The sequence below is a fragment of the Diabrotica virgifera genome, chromosome 3 (genome assembly GCF_917563875.1).
Source record: "Diabrotica virgifera virgifera chromosome 3, PGI_DIABVI_V3a".
NCBI classification, from domain to species: domain Eukaryota; kingdom Metazoa; phylum Arthropoda; class Insecta; order Coleoptera; family Chrysomelidae; genus Diabrotica; species Diabrotica virgifera.
This window is the reverse complement of record NC_065445.1, coordinates 30285907-30298224: the sequence shown is the minus strand read 5'-3', so window position 1 is coordinate 30298224 and position 12318 is coordinate 30285907. Positions and strand designations below refer to the sequence as shown.

The following is a 12318-nucleotide window of genomic DNA, read 5'->3' as shown; positions in this document are numbered from 1 at the left end:
CCGTACACAGAACACAGAACTAATTCTTCTATTTTGTTGCCGATTTCAACAAACCAGTGTTATCACATAAAAGGATTCGAATATTTACAACGTAATATTTTGGAACAATAGTTACTTTTAAAATACACATTATATTAGTAGAATTAGTAAAATAGTCCTAAAATTACATTCTCCTATTTTATTATTACAAAAACACGGGTGAATAATAATTAAATAAAATGCATTCACCTGGGGGTTAGGCAAAACCAATTACACCACTGCACTGTGGTGAACTCATCCAGCGTAGCTGGGTAAGACCACGAAGCAAGTAGGCCGCGCAATTTTGACCGATTTAAATTTTCGCGATTTAACATCGTCATAATTTAATTTAACAAAATGGACGTTAGCGTTAGATTTGGTGACAATAATCATGAACAAATTAAAGATTTGTTAAAAAATAATACGTCTCAAAATACAATTAAGACAAAAAGGTCTGTTTGGACACAATTTGAGCAATTTTGCACAGTAAGGAACTATCAGTTGAATGATAATACAAGTATTCAAGAAATTGCAAAAGTTCTTGAAGATTGGGGAATGAATATGAAGAAAATAAATGGTGAAGAATACAAGGAATACTCTGTTAAAACTATTTGGAATGTAACAGCCAAAATGATTCAAGAAAAATATTTTTCAGAGTTTAATATAAGTTTTAACCCGTTTATCGACATTGAATTTAAGAAGGCAAGAGACGTGGGAAATGCAAAAAGGAAAGAGTTACAAAGTCGTCCCGAAAAAAGAAAACAAAGTGCTATAGAGCTGGATGAAAAAGAATATTTGAGTATTATAGACTCATGCCATTGTCTCTTACGAGTTAGCATGGCGCGGTGGTGAGGGTGTTCATTGTAGAATTGATTATTTCAAATATGAAATAAATAATGCCGGCAAAGAAACAGGAAGGATTGAATATAATCCAATTTTTACCAAAACATGCCAAGGTGGTCAAAAAAACTGTTCGAATTCAAAATGGCTGACACCAAACATTAAAGATCCAGAAAGGTGCCCAATAAGACTATATAAAAAAATCATGGAGAAGCGTGGTAAAAATATTACCAGCGATAGATTTTTCCTTACCCCAAATCCATACTGGCAAACAGGTAATGGAATATGGTATAAAAATACTCCCATTGGACCAAATGAAATGGCTAAATGGTTGAAGAACTCTGCAAAAAATGCGGATTGGACACACAAAACCGAAAAATAACAAATCATTCAAGCCGATCCAGTGTAGTATCTCATCTTGTTAAGGCAGGAATTCAAGGACAGTAGGCAATAAAAATAATTGGACATGCCACAGCTTCTTCGTTAAAACCTTATTTACAAGTTAATAAAGAACATCATAAAAAAATTATTAATAAACTTAGAACAACTACTACAACTGAGTGCATTGCCAGTACATCAACTGCGACTGTAATTAATTATATTGAAAGTGACGACAGATTAGACGTTAGGAACGACATTGGAAAATCTCATATTAGTTATAAAAATTGTGTTTTTAATAATTGTTCATTTTCGATTTAAACAGTTTTTTATGTATCAACAATATAATAAATAAATTGGTTCATTTTTAAATCATAAAATAATTTATCTATAACCTACTTAAGATATTGATCCTAGTTGTCTTAAAAATATTTCACAGATGCCCGTATTTACTAATAATACATATTGGTTCACAAAATAATCTTTTCAAATACCACTCGTCCTCTAAATTTTGCTTGATAAATTTTTTCGTTTTCATACTTAAACTTCTTTATTTACAGTAATATCACTCAAACAAACCGAAATCGATAAAATCACTCGTCCTTCAGACTCGTGATTTTATCATTCGGTTTGTTTTCGTAATTTTACCAAATAAAGAAGTTTTCGTGAAAACAAAAAAAATTATCGATAAAATTTAGAGGACTCGTGGTATTACCTTTGAATATTATGCTTATTTTACTTTCTGTTCTCTAGACACTGTCAATCGCACATCACCGTTTCAGTAGTACACGGTCACGGTTCATAGACATTTACTACGGTTGCCTACTCCGACTGTGGTGAGGAGACTTAAATTTTTGACTTACGTCACAAGAGTACACAAGACCATTTTTAAATTTGTTGCGGTAATGATATTTGATTTTTGAATGTGTATTATTGTGTCTATGTATCTATTATTTGTGTTATTATTTATTTTATATATCTAGTCCTGTCGCCAGTGGGGGTACAAAGGCCTCCTTAATTCAGATGGAGTTCTTCAAGTTCTTTATATGTATTTTGACCCGTAGAACACGAATTTTTTTGAGTAACAGTTGATCCGGATGTCGATAAGATTGTTATAACAAAGAACTTGAGGAATCACGTAACAGCGATTTTTCGCAAAACAAAACAATTTTTTGTATATTTTGGGCCATTCTAAGCAAAAAATGTTTATACAAGTTTTTTCGTAGGATGCATAGTTTTCGACATAAACGCGGTTGAACTTTAAAAAAATCGAAAAATTGCAATATTTGAACCCGAATAACTTTTGATTGAAAAATGAAATAGCATTCTGCTTACCGCATTTGAAAGTTAAAGTCAAATTATATCGGTTTTGATTATTTTTATTGCTAAAAATTAATTTTTTTATTGTTAAACAAAAAAATAAACACATAGTGCTTGAATGCTGTTTTCAATGCATTTCTCATTTGAAATCGAACGAGTAGGAGCGCATTCAGACAATTTCTAAGTAGATTACTAAGTACATTAAAACGCATGCATTGGGCACGCGAGACACTATGTGTTTATAGCTTTGTTTAACAAAAAAAAATTAATTTTTAGCAATGCAAATAATCAAAACCGGTAGAATTGGACTTGAATTTTCAAATGCAGTAAGCAGAATTGCTATTTTATTTTTTAATCAAAAGTTAGTCGGGTTCAAAAATTGCACTTTTTCGATTTTTTTAAAGTTTAACCGCGTTTATCTCGAAAATAAAAAAATGCAAAAAAATATTTTGTTTTGCGAAAAATCGCTGTTATGTAATTCCTCAAGTTCTTTGTTTATAACAATCTTATCGACATCCGGATCAACTGTTACCCAAAAAATTCGTATTTTACGGGTCAAAATACATAAAAAAACTCCAGTACGTCCATCTGAATTAAGGAGGCCGTTGTACCACCCCTGGCGACAGAACCCTAGTTTGCTTTATGTTTTTGTATTTGAAATTTTGGTGTTGTTTTCCTTAAAAACTTATTTTGAATTATCCATGAAAAGTTATTTATTACTGTTGTACATCGTACCCATTGTATTAGCTATTCGAGGTGTGCAAGTACTTGGAGGGGATACGAGAGACGATCGTGTGCGAATAGCGAGAAAATATTGCAACTTTCTTAAATAATTCATATTGTCAATTGAAATTGTCAAATTGACGTATATTTCATACCTACTCTCATTGAAGAAAAAAAATTATATATTGCTCCACAATATTGATATGATATGCAATTATTATATTATAAAGGTAAATTGAATTAATTGTATTTGGCTTGCAGTACTGCATTTTAATAACTAGTTTTATTTACTACATACAATTGTTTATGTTTTAATAACATAACCTGAATCTGACTTTTTCTTCTTATTATTTTTTTGGACTATGGGCTTGAAAATTATCCAGTAACCAGGACTAATATAATTGGCCAATATAATTAAAAGTTCGAAAAATGTTGCTGAGAGCACAAACCAGGTGTCGCTTTGCCGAACTTGCACGGCACCAATAAGAATATAATATAAAGTAGGTTAAAACGTTCAAATTTCGTTATGTATTAACGTAATAATAATGCTGATAAAATTTTAGAATGCCGGGTACTGGATGTAGTGTGGACAAATTTATTTTCTATTATTTAAATTCTTTCAATAAATTATACAAGTAATTCCAATTCACATAAACCTAGCTGATCGCTAAGGACGGTATGTATTCAATAGTTAATACAGTATTGATGGAAATTCAGTATACGCGACAAATTTTCAGTGTGGAATGGAGTTAAACACTTAAATAACAATGGAGTTAAACACTTAAATAACAATAGTTTTCCATAATTGTGTATTATAACATCTTTGTTTCACAACTATTTTTACTTTTTTTTCATACATCAAAGACAAAAATACCGATTAACCATAATATATTTCGATTCAAATGACTGTATTTTCGTGACGTAATCGTGAGATTAATGTTCAATGGTTAGTCGGTGTAGGCAACCGTAGTAAATGTCTAAGAACCGTGGTACTTCTTCTTCTTCAAGTGCCATCTTCGTTCCGAAGGTTGGCGATCATCAGGGCTATACGTATTTTCGAAACTGCTGACCGAAACAATTTGTTGTTGCTACAGCTATACCATTCCCGTAGATTTTTTAGCCAGGAGTTTCGTCTTCTTCCTATGGACCTTTTTTCTGCTATCTTCCCCTGCATAATTATTCGAAGCAGTTCATATCTTTCGCTTCTTGTAATGTGTTCCAAGTATTGCAGTTTTTGTTTTTTGATCATAAATATGACTTCCTTTTCTTTATTCATTCTTCTCAAGACCTCTACGTTCGTGACTCTCTCCGTCCATGATATTTTCAAGATTCTGCGATACATCCACAGTTCAAATGCCTCTAATTTTTTGGTATCAATCTTTTTCAGCGTCCATGACTCCATTCCGTAGAACAGCACAGGAAGTACGTAACATCTCATCAGGCGAAGTTTCATTTCGAGGCTCAAATTTCTTCCACAGAACACTCTCTTCATTTTAGTGAATATGTGAATATACTGTAAACCGTGGTACACAGTAGTATTATCATCACTTTCAATATGATGTGAGTCTAATTTCTCTGGCAATAAAACCAATGGTTTCAGGATAATAAATCATTTTTTTTAAAACAGACGATCTACTGGGGTAAGAAATTCATTGTACCTATCTTGTTGTATTCATTATATTTTTACATCTATGGTTTTTTATAACCTTTTCTCGATACCTAACCTCCATCTCCAAAACCATAGATGTTCTCATATTTTATATTTTCAATATTCGCTTTACTTATTAATATGCACGTAGAAATCAAATAATTTAACTATTAATCATTACTATTCGGATTCCTTACGTAAAAATAAGTCACTTTTATTTGAAACATTTTTTCGAAATATGCATAAATGGCGCTATAATCGGAAAAAACGATTGTTGTAAATGGAAAATTAAATTAAAAATGGAAAGTCCTCACTAAAATGGAAAACTTTACTTAACTTTTTTTGGTTTTAGAACCTACTCTTCACTACCCAATAGGTCCCAAAGCGCTCGGGTGACTGCACATTTAGCAAACTTTCCTCCCCTAATAGTGGGTGGGGAGAAGAAAAAATATTAAATAAAAAAAATTACTTTGTGTATTTCTATGTGCTAAGACATAATTTGTACATACTTTATATTTCTTCGTATCCAATTGATATAAATAAACATTTAAACTTCTAAGTTAAACTTACTGTATTTTGTCTCCTTTTGTTGGAATCCTCAAACATTCAAATAGAGGATTAATAGGATGCAATTAGTTGATGACCTTGTTTTCTATCAATCTATCAGTCTCTAGTAATTGCAACTCAGTCGTAACGAATACTGGCTCACTCCTATTCGTTTGCAGATGTTCAATTCTAATTAGGATGTCCAGAAAATGCACACTGCTGCTGTTACGGCCACTCCCGATATAACGGAATGTGCAGAGATACGTAAATTTAGTTATTGCTTAGCTTGTTAGTTGAACCGGGATCAATTCATTGGTCATATATATTTTGTCGGTGTTGCTCATCTTGTTTCAAGTATGCAATTTAGTTAATCTATACATCGCCTAGATCTGATTCGTATTATCTAAACTGGCTGTGAAACTACGATATACAGAGCAACTTCAAAATAATGTACTGGAATATATTGCCGGAATAATGTTTTCAAATTATCATTTGTTTGCGGGATAACACAATATATATGTTTGATTAACTTTTATTTTTATTCATCATCATCATCATCAATTGCGCTACAACTCTTCGTGAGTCTTTGCCGCGTTTACTATTATTGCCTTCCATGTTTGTCGGTCCTGTGCCACTAGTTCTCAGTGATAAGGGGGTTGTCACTACTGCGTATCACATGCCCTGCCCATCTGAGTCTATCGGCCTTTATATATCTGACTAGATTTTCTTTTCCGAATAATCTACACTTCAGGTAAATAAGAAAGAAGAATAGTACAAACACTATAAAATCACCTAGAGAGGATAGCTGACTTCACTGATAAATGGAAAATAAAAATCAACACTGAGAAGACGCAGTTCATCATCTTCACACAACAATCTGGACCACCTCCAACTGAACTAACGATGAGAGGAAATATCATCCAATCAACTCCATCAGTGAAGTACCTAGGCGTTCACCTGGACAGTAGACTCAACTTCACTCTGCATAAAAAGAAAATCAAGGAAAAAGCCACTACTGTAAAAAGACTAATATATTTATAAGCCTTATATTTTCAGGTCATCTCCATTGTCAAAGAAGAAGAAGATTCAACTGTACCAAGCTTACGTGAGGTCCATGATGCTATACGCCGTACCAGTATGGACTTCCACAGCCAACACCAACTGGAGAAGATTAGAAGGCACCGAAACGTCATGCTACAGAATCATCGATGGCTCAGCATGGCAGGACCGGGTGACAAATGCAACCATCCAGGAAAGGCTCCAGTACACACCACTGAGGGAGGTGGCTGAGAAAAGGACACATTACTTCTTCCACCAGGCCACAAGAAGACTCATTAAGACCAGGAATATCCTCGAGAATAACAGGATCCAGATGATATTAAGAGAAAAACACCGTCTGATCGACTACATGATCAGACGGTAGCCAGGTGGTTGCAACCGGTCAGGAAAGTAGGTATGAAGCCAGAAAAAGTACCTACAGAAGAAGATGTCCAGGAAACAAACAACAAGTGAAGAACCAAGCCCCAAGGATGCAGTTCAGAGGAGGTGATGCACATAGCGGAACACCTAGATGAAGAAATGAAATATCTTAAGTAGAATGAAATGTAAAATTTTATTAAGGCAATAAACGTTTTTATTTTTATTTTTATTTTTATTTTTATTTTTATTTTTATTTTTATTTTTATTTTTATTTTTATTTTTATTTTTATTTTTATTTTTATTTTTATTTTTATTTTTATTTTTATTTTTATTTTTATTTTTATTTTATTTTATTTTATTTTATTTTATTTATTTTCCGAATAGAGACTCTAGCTCGTTATTGTATCTGTGCCTCCATTCGTTTGTCACGCTGTCTCTGCAAGGGCCATATACCATTCGAAGGATTTTACGTTCTCACACCAGCAATTTAGTTACTTCTGTTTTTGTTAGCGTCCATGTTTCGCTTCCATACGCGACTGCTGGTCGTATTATGGTGCTATATATCTGGATTTTTGCACCTCGTGAAAGAAGTTTTGACTTCATTAGATGTTGCATTGCAAAGAAAGATCTGTTTCCTGTCATTATTCTCGTTTCAACTTCTCGCTCTAATTTGTTGTCATTTGTGATTGTTGCTCCTAGATATTTAAATTCTTTAACCACTTCGAAGTTGTGATCGTTTATAGTAATGTTTTGCCTTATTTGCCGTCGTTCTTGTTTTGAGACGACCATTGTTTTTGGTTTTGTCTTCATTTATTTTGAGACCGATGTTTAATGCAGCTTCTTCAAAGCTCGAGAAAATATTCTTAATTTCTAATGTTGATTATGCTACTGCGTCTACGTCATCGGCAAAGGCGAGCATGATTTTTGCTCCCCGAGCTGTTATGTCTGGTTTGATTTTGTGATATATTTTCCGCATGACATATTCTAAGCCCAGGTTAAACAACAATAAAGACAACGGATCTCCCTATCTCAGTCCAGAATTTACGCAGAAAGCATTTGATATTTTTTCCCCTATTCTAACTTGTGCAAAGGAGTTACTTAGTTACTTACACATATTTGTGTTACCGCAGCTAGTTTCTTGGGTACGCCCAGCTCGATCATTGCCTTCCATAATGTTGCACGATTAATTGAATCATAAGCCTGTTTGAAGTCTATAAAGATCTGATACACGTCTTGATTATATTCCCAATACTTTTCAAGCATTTGTCTTATTGTAAATATTTGATCAATAGTCGATCTTCCAGGCCTGAAACCACACAGGTATTCATCAACTATTTCTTCGGCGTATGGTACTAATCTTTTTAATAATATCAAAGCCAATATTTTAAACGTAGAGTTGATTAGTGAGATTCCTCTGTAATTCATGCATGATTCCTTTTTCCTTTCTTGTGTATGGGTACAATAATATTACCACACCATTCTTTCGGCATTATTTCTTGTTGCCATGACTTTTTTTATTAATTAATGGATTTTACTTACGATTTCATGACCGCCTTTTAACTTTTATTCCTAGAAATAGAAATAGTAAATATAAATTTCAAGTTTCGTAACATTGTTTGTAATCTAGATGTCAATTGGTTCATCCTAGCTTTTGTTTGACATGGAAATACCTATTCTTTATTGTGGTCAACCAGCAAAGCACTGACTCCTATATCTAGACATTCTTAGACATTCTATGATGAAAGGCTATATTCATTGTTAGCCAATGAAGGCTAAAGACCTCTCTTGTGTTAGCCATCGAAGCTAACATATCTCCTTCTGTGCGCGAACCTTTCTCTGGGTTTAACCATCGCTAAACAAATAATTTTCTCTTTGTTCAATTGCATAAGGCGCTTATCGATAGATTTCTTAGGTCGGAAACAAATTCTCACTTTCACCTATATTTCACTATTGTATAACAAGAAGTTTGCTACCAACGTCTCTGTCACTCAATATATTACCAAGTATAGGGTAACCTATCTAAAACTCATCAAATCAGCTAAAAAAGCCTACTATCAAAATCGTCTGCGAAGCTCTAAAAGTGTTGCAAAAGAAACTTGGTCCATAATAAACAATCTTCGAAAAAAAACTCACGCAGTTCAAACATTTGCCCTTCCAGACCCTAAAAATCTAAACGAATTCTTTGTTAATGTGAGTAAAAATATAACTTCTACTCTTTTGCCTCAAAAAGATCCCATTTCCTATCTCCCTAATTCAGGAGTGTTCTCGAATTCATTCTTCATAAGACCAATCGATAAATCTGAACTGATCCAAACGATCAATAGTATCAAAAGCAAATCATCCTGTAGTACTGATGGACTACCCATAAAAATCTTCTCAAATCTCACAGAAAATGTGTTCGAAATCCTCGTCTCACTAATTAATGATTCCTTTGAAAGAGGCAAATTCCCAGAGTGCCTAAAGATAGCCATTATTATTCCTCTTCACAAGGGTGGTGAAAAATCTAATGCTTGCAACTATAGACCTATCGCCTTACTACCGGTACTCTCCAAAATTATTGAGAGACTCATAAAAACCCGACTTATGTCCTTTCTCATTGATAACAACATCTTATCCCAAAATCAGTTCGGCTTTTTAACTAATAAATGTACAACTGATGCCATGTTTTCTGTGCTTCATGAGGTTTACCAAGCACTAAACAATAATCTTTATACTGCCACTGTTTTCTGTGACTACGCCAAAGCTTTTGATTGTGTAAATCACGACATTTTGATTAAAAAACTAAGTTTCTCTGGAATTAGAGGTATTTCTTCGAATTGGTTCCAATCTTACTTAAATAATAGGAAACAACTAGTTAGAGCAAATGATACTTACTCTAGTCTCAAAAACATTGTATCTGGAGTACCACAAAGTTCAGTATTGGGTCCTACACTGTTCCTTATCTTTTTAAATGACATCACTAATTTAAAAATCGATGAAAAAATCTTTCTTTTTGCTGATGACACCAGTATCACTTAAAGCAACTCAACTATTGCATCTCTTCATGCAACTATAACTTCAGATTTGCTTACGATAAAATCCTGGCCTGACTCTAATTTACTCTCTTTTAACGTGGATAAGACAGTAGCATTATCCTATAAAAGTGCTCTTCAACCCCTACTTGTTAATAACAGCCAGATCTCTACCGTTGATTCTGTAAAATTTCTTGGTATTTTTTTAGACAGCAACCTCAAATGGTCCCTTCATATCGATTTGTTAAGTAAGAAACTCGCCTCAGCCTGCTATGCTATAAGATCTGTTTCGAAAGAACTCAATTTAGCATCTTCTAAACTAATATATTTTTCCTTGTTCGAGTCTCATCTTCGATATAGTCTTCCTTTTTGGGGTTCTAGTATAGCTGCCCAATTAGATGTTAATTTTAAATTACAAAAAAGAGCAATAAGGTATCTCTTTCGCCTCAGAAGAATTGCAGAAGTTACTTCAAAGATCATGGAATTTTATCCCTTCCATCTTTATATTCCTATTTTAGAAACTGTTTGCTTAATTCGTAAACACATGCATGTCTTTCCAGCAAGGCCTCTTCATGACTACTCCACCAGAAATGCAACTTTTGATGTCTATTTACCGATCCCGTCCTCTGAGTTAGTAAATAAATCTATATAATATTCCGCAAAAAAACTATACAACCATCTTCCTTTACAACTCAAATCTGCAACATCTTTCCCCAAGTTCCGTAAAATGACAAAAGCACGTCTATCTAAAAGACCATATTATTCAGTAAAAGAGTTTCTTAATGACTAACTAAGAAATTACAGTAATGTACATGTACAAGTAACCAAACTTATCTATACTTGGGTGTCACATGCAGCAGATTAAACTTATTAGTTCCTATGTATGTCTACAGGGTGAGGCAGATAACTGGCCTATTAGAAATATCTCGAGAACTAAAGGCAACAGAATCATGAAAATTGGAATACGGGGGTTTTGAAGGACGGTCTATTAAATGAAAATATTTTCATCTCTTTGCAACTTCCGGTTATACCGGAAGTTGCTTATAACTTCGTTTTTTTAAATGGAACACCCTGTATATTTTTACATTTTTGGATTCTCTTCGATGTCTTCTTTCTTAAAATATACAGTTTTGTAATATTATACAGGGTATTTTAAAAGATAATTACGTTTTTTTATTAATTTCGTAGCAATATTCACACCCTGTAGAATTGTAGTAGTTTGACATCTAAAACTCTACTTACGTTCAAATGATTTTTAATATACTCTACTATTGTTAAGAATCATTAGTATAGCTAAATTTTTAATTTTAGTATACAGGGTTGGTCGAAACGCGGAATGAGTATTTTCTGAGTTTTCTTAAATGGAACACCCTGTATTTTAGTGTTGTAATGAAATGATATTTTATGGTACTTTTTTATTTCTTAAGCATTCCCTATACCTAACTGCTTTAATTTGTGCTTAATTGTTAATCGCACCAACAATCTTAACTAAGTAGGTATTTCGATAGCTAAACCATTATTGGTAATTTTAAGGACCAGTCTGGATTAATATGTATTTATTTCTGAAAACTTATTTGGGATTGAGTACTTTCACGGCCAACCTAATAAAATTTTACGTATTTTTTGTTGCAATTAATGTTTAGCTTGAATCACCAATAACTCACAAATTAAAGCAGTTAGGTATAGGGAATGCTTAAGAAATAAAAAAGTACTATAAAATATCATTTCACTACAATACAAAAATGTAGGGTGTTCCATTTAAGAAAACTCAGAAAATACTCATTCCGAGTTTCGACCAACCCTGTATACTAAAATTAAAAATTTAGCTATACTAATGATTCTTAACAATAGTAGAGTATATTAAAAATCATTTGAACGTAAGTAGAGGTTTAGATGTCAAACTACTACAATTCTACAGGGTGTGAATTTTGCTACGAAATTAATAAAAAAACGTAATTATCTTTTAAAATACCCTGTATAATATTACAAAACCTTATATTTTAAGAAAGAAGACATCGAAGAGAATCCAAGAATGTAAAAATATACAGGGTGTCCCATTTAAAAAAACGAAGTTATAAGCAACTTCCGGTATAACCGGAAGATGCAAAGAGATGAAAATATTTTCATTTAATAGATCATCCTTCAAAAGCCCTTTATTACAATTTTCATGATTCTGTTGCCTTTAGTTCTCGAGATATTTCTAATAGGCCAGTTATCTGCCTCACCCTATATAGTTTACTTTGTTGTATGTTCACTTTGCAATTTCTATTAATTGTTAAAATATATCTATTTTGTTTTTTTCCTTTTCTTTATTTTATTAACTTATATTTTGCATTTTTGTATTTTTTATATTGACGATTTATCAAATTTCAGAAAAATGTATTTGTTATGGTTATTGTTATTGTTATTGTTATT

General features: G+C 32.8%; 1 long non-coding RNA gene across 1 annotated transcript; it reads left to right on the top strand.

Moving 5' to 3' along the window:
- Positions 1-1999: 1999 nt before the first annotated feature.
- Positions 2000-7115, top strand: LOC114324248 (uncharacterized). The gene is made up of 2 exons (XR_007697006.1): positions 2000-2138; positions 6530-7115. It is a non-coding gene; the product is annotated as an uncharacterized LOC114324248 (long non-coding RNA).
- The last annotated feature ends 5203 nt before the right edge of the window (positions 7116-12318 follow it).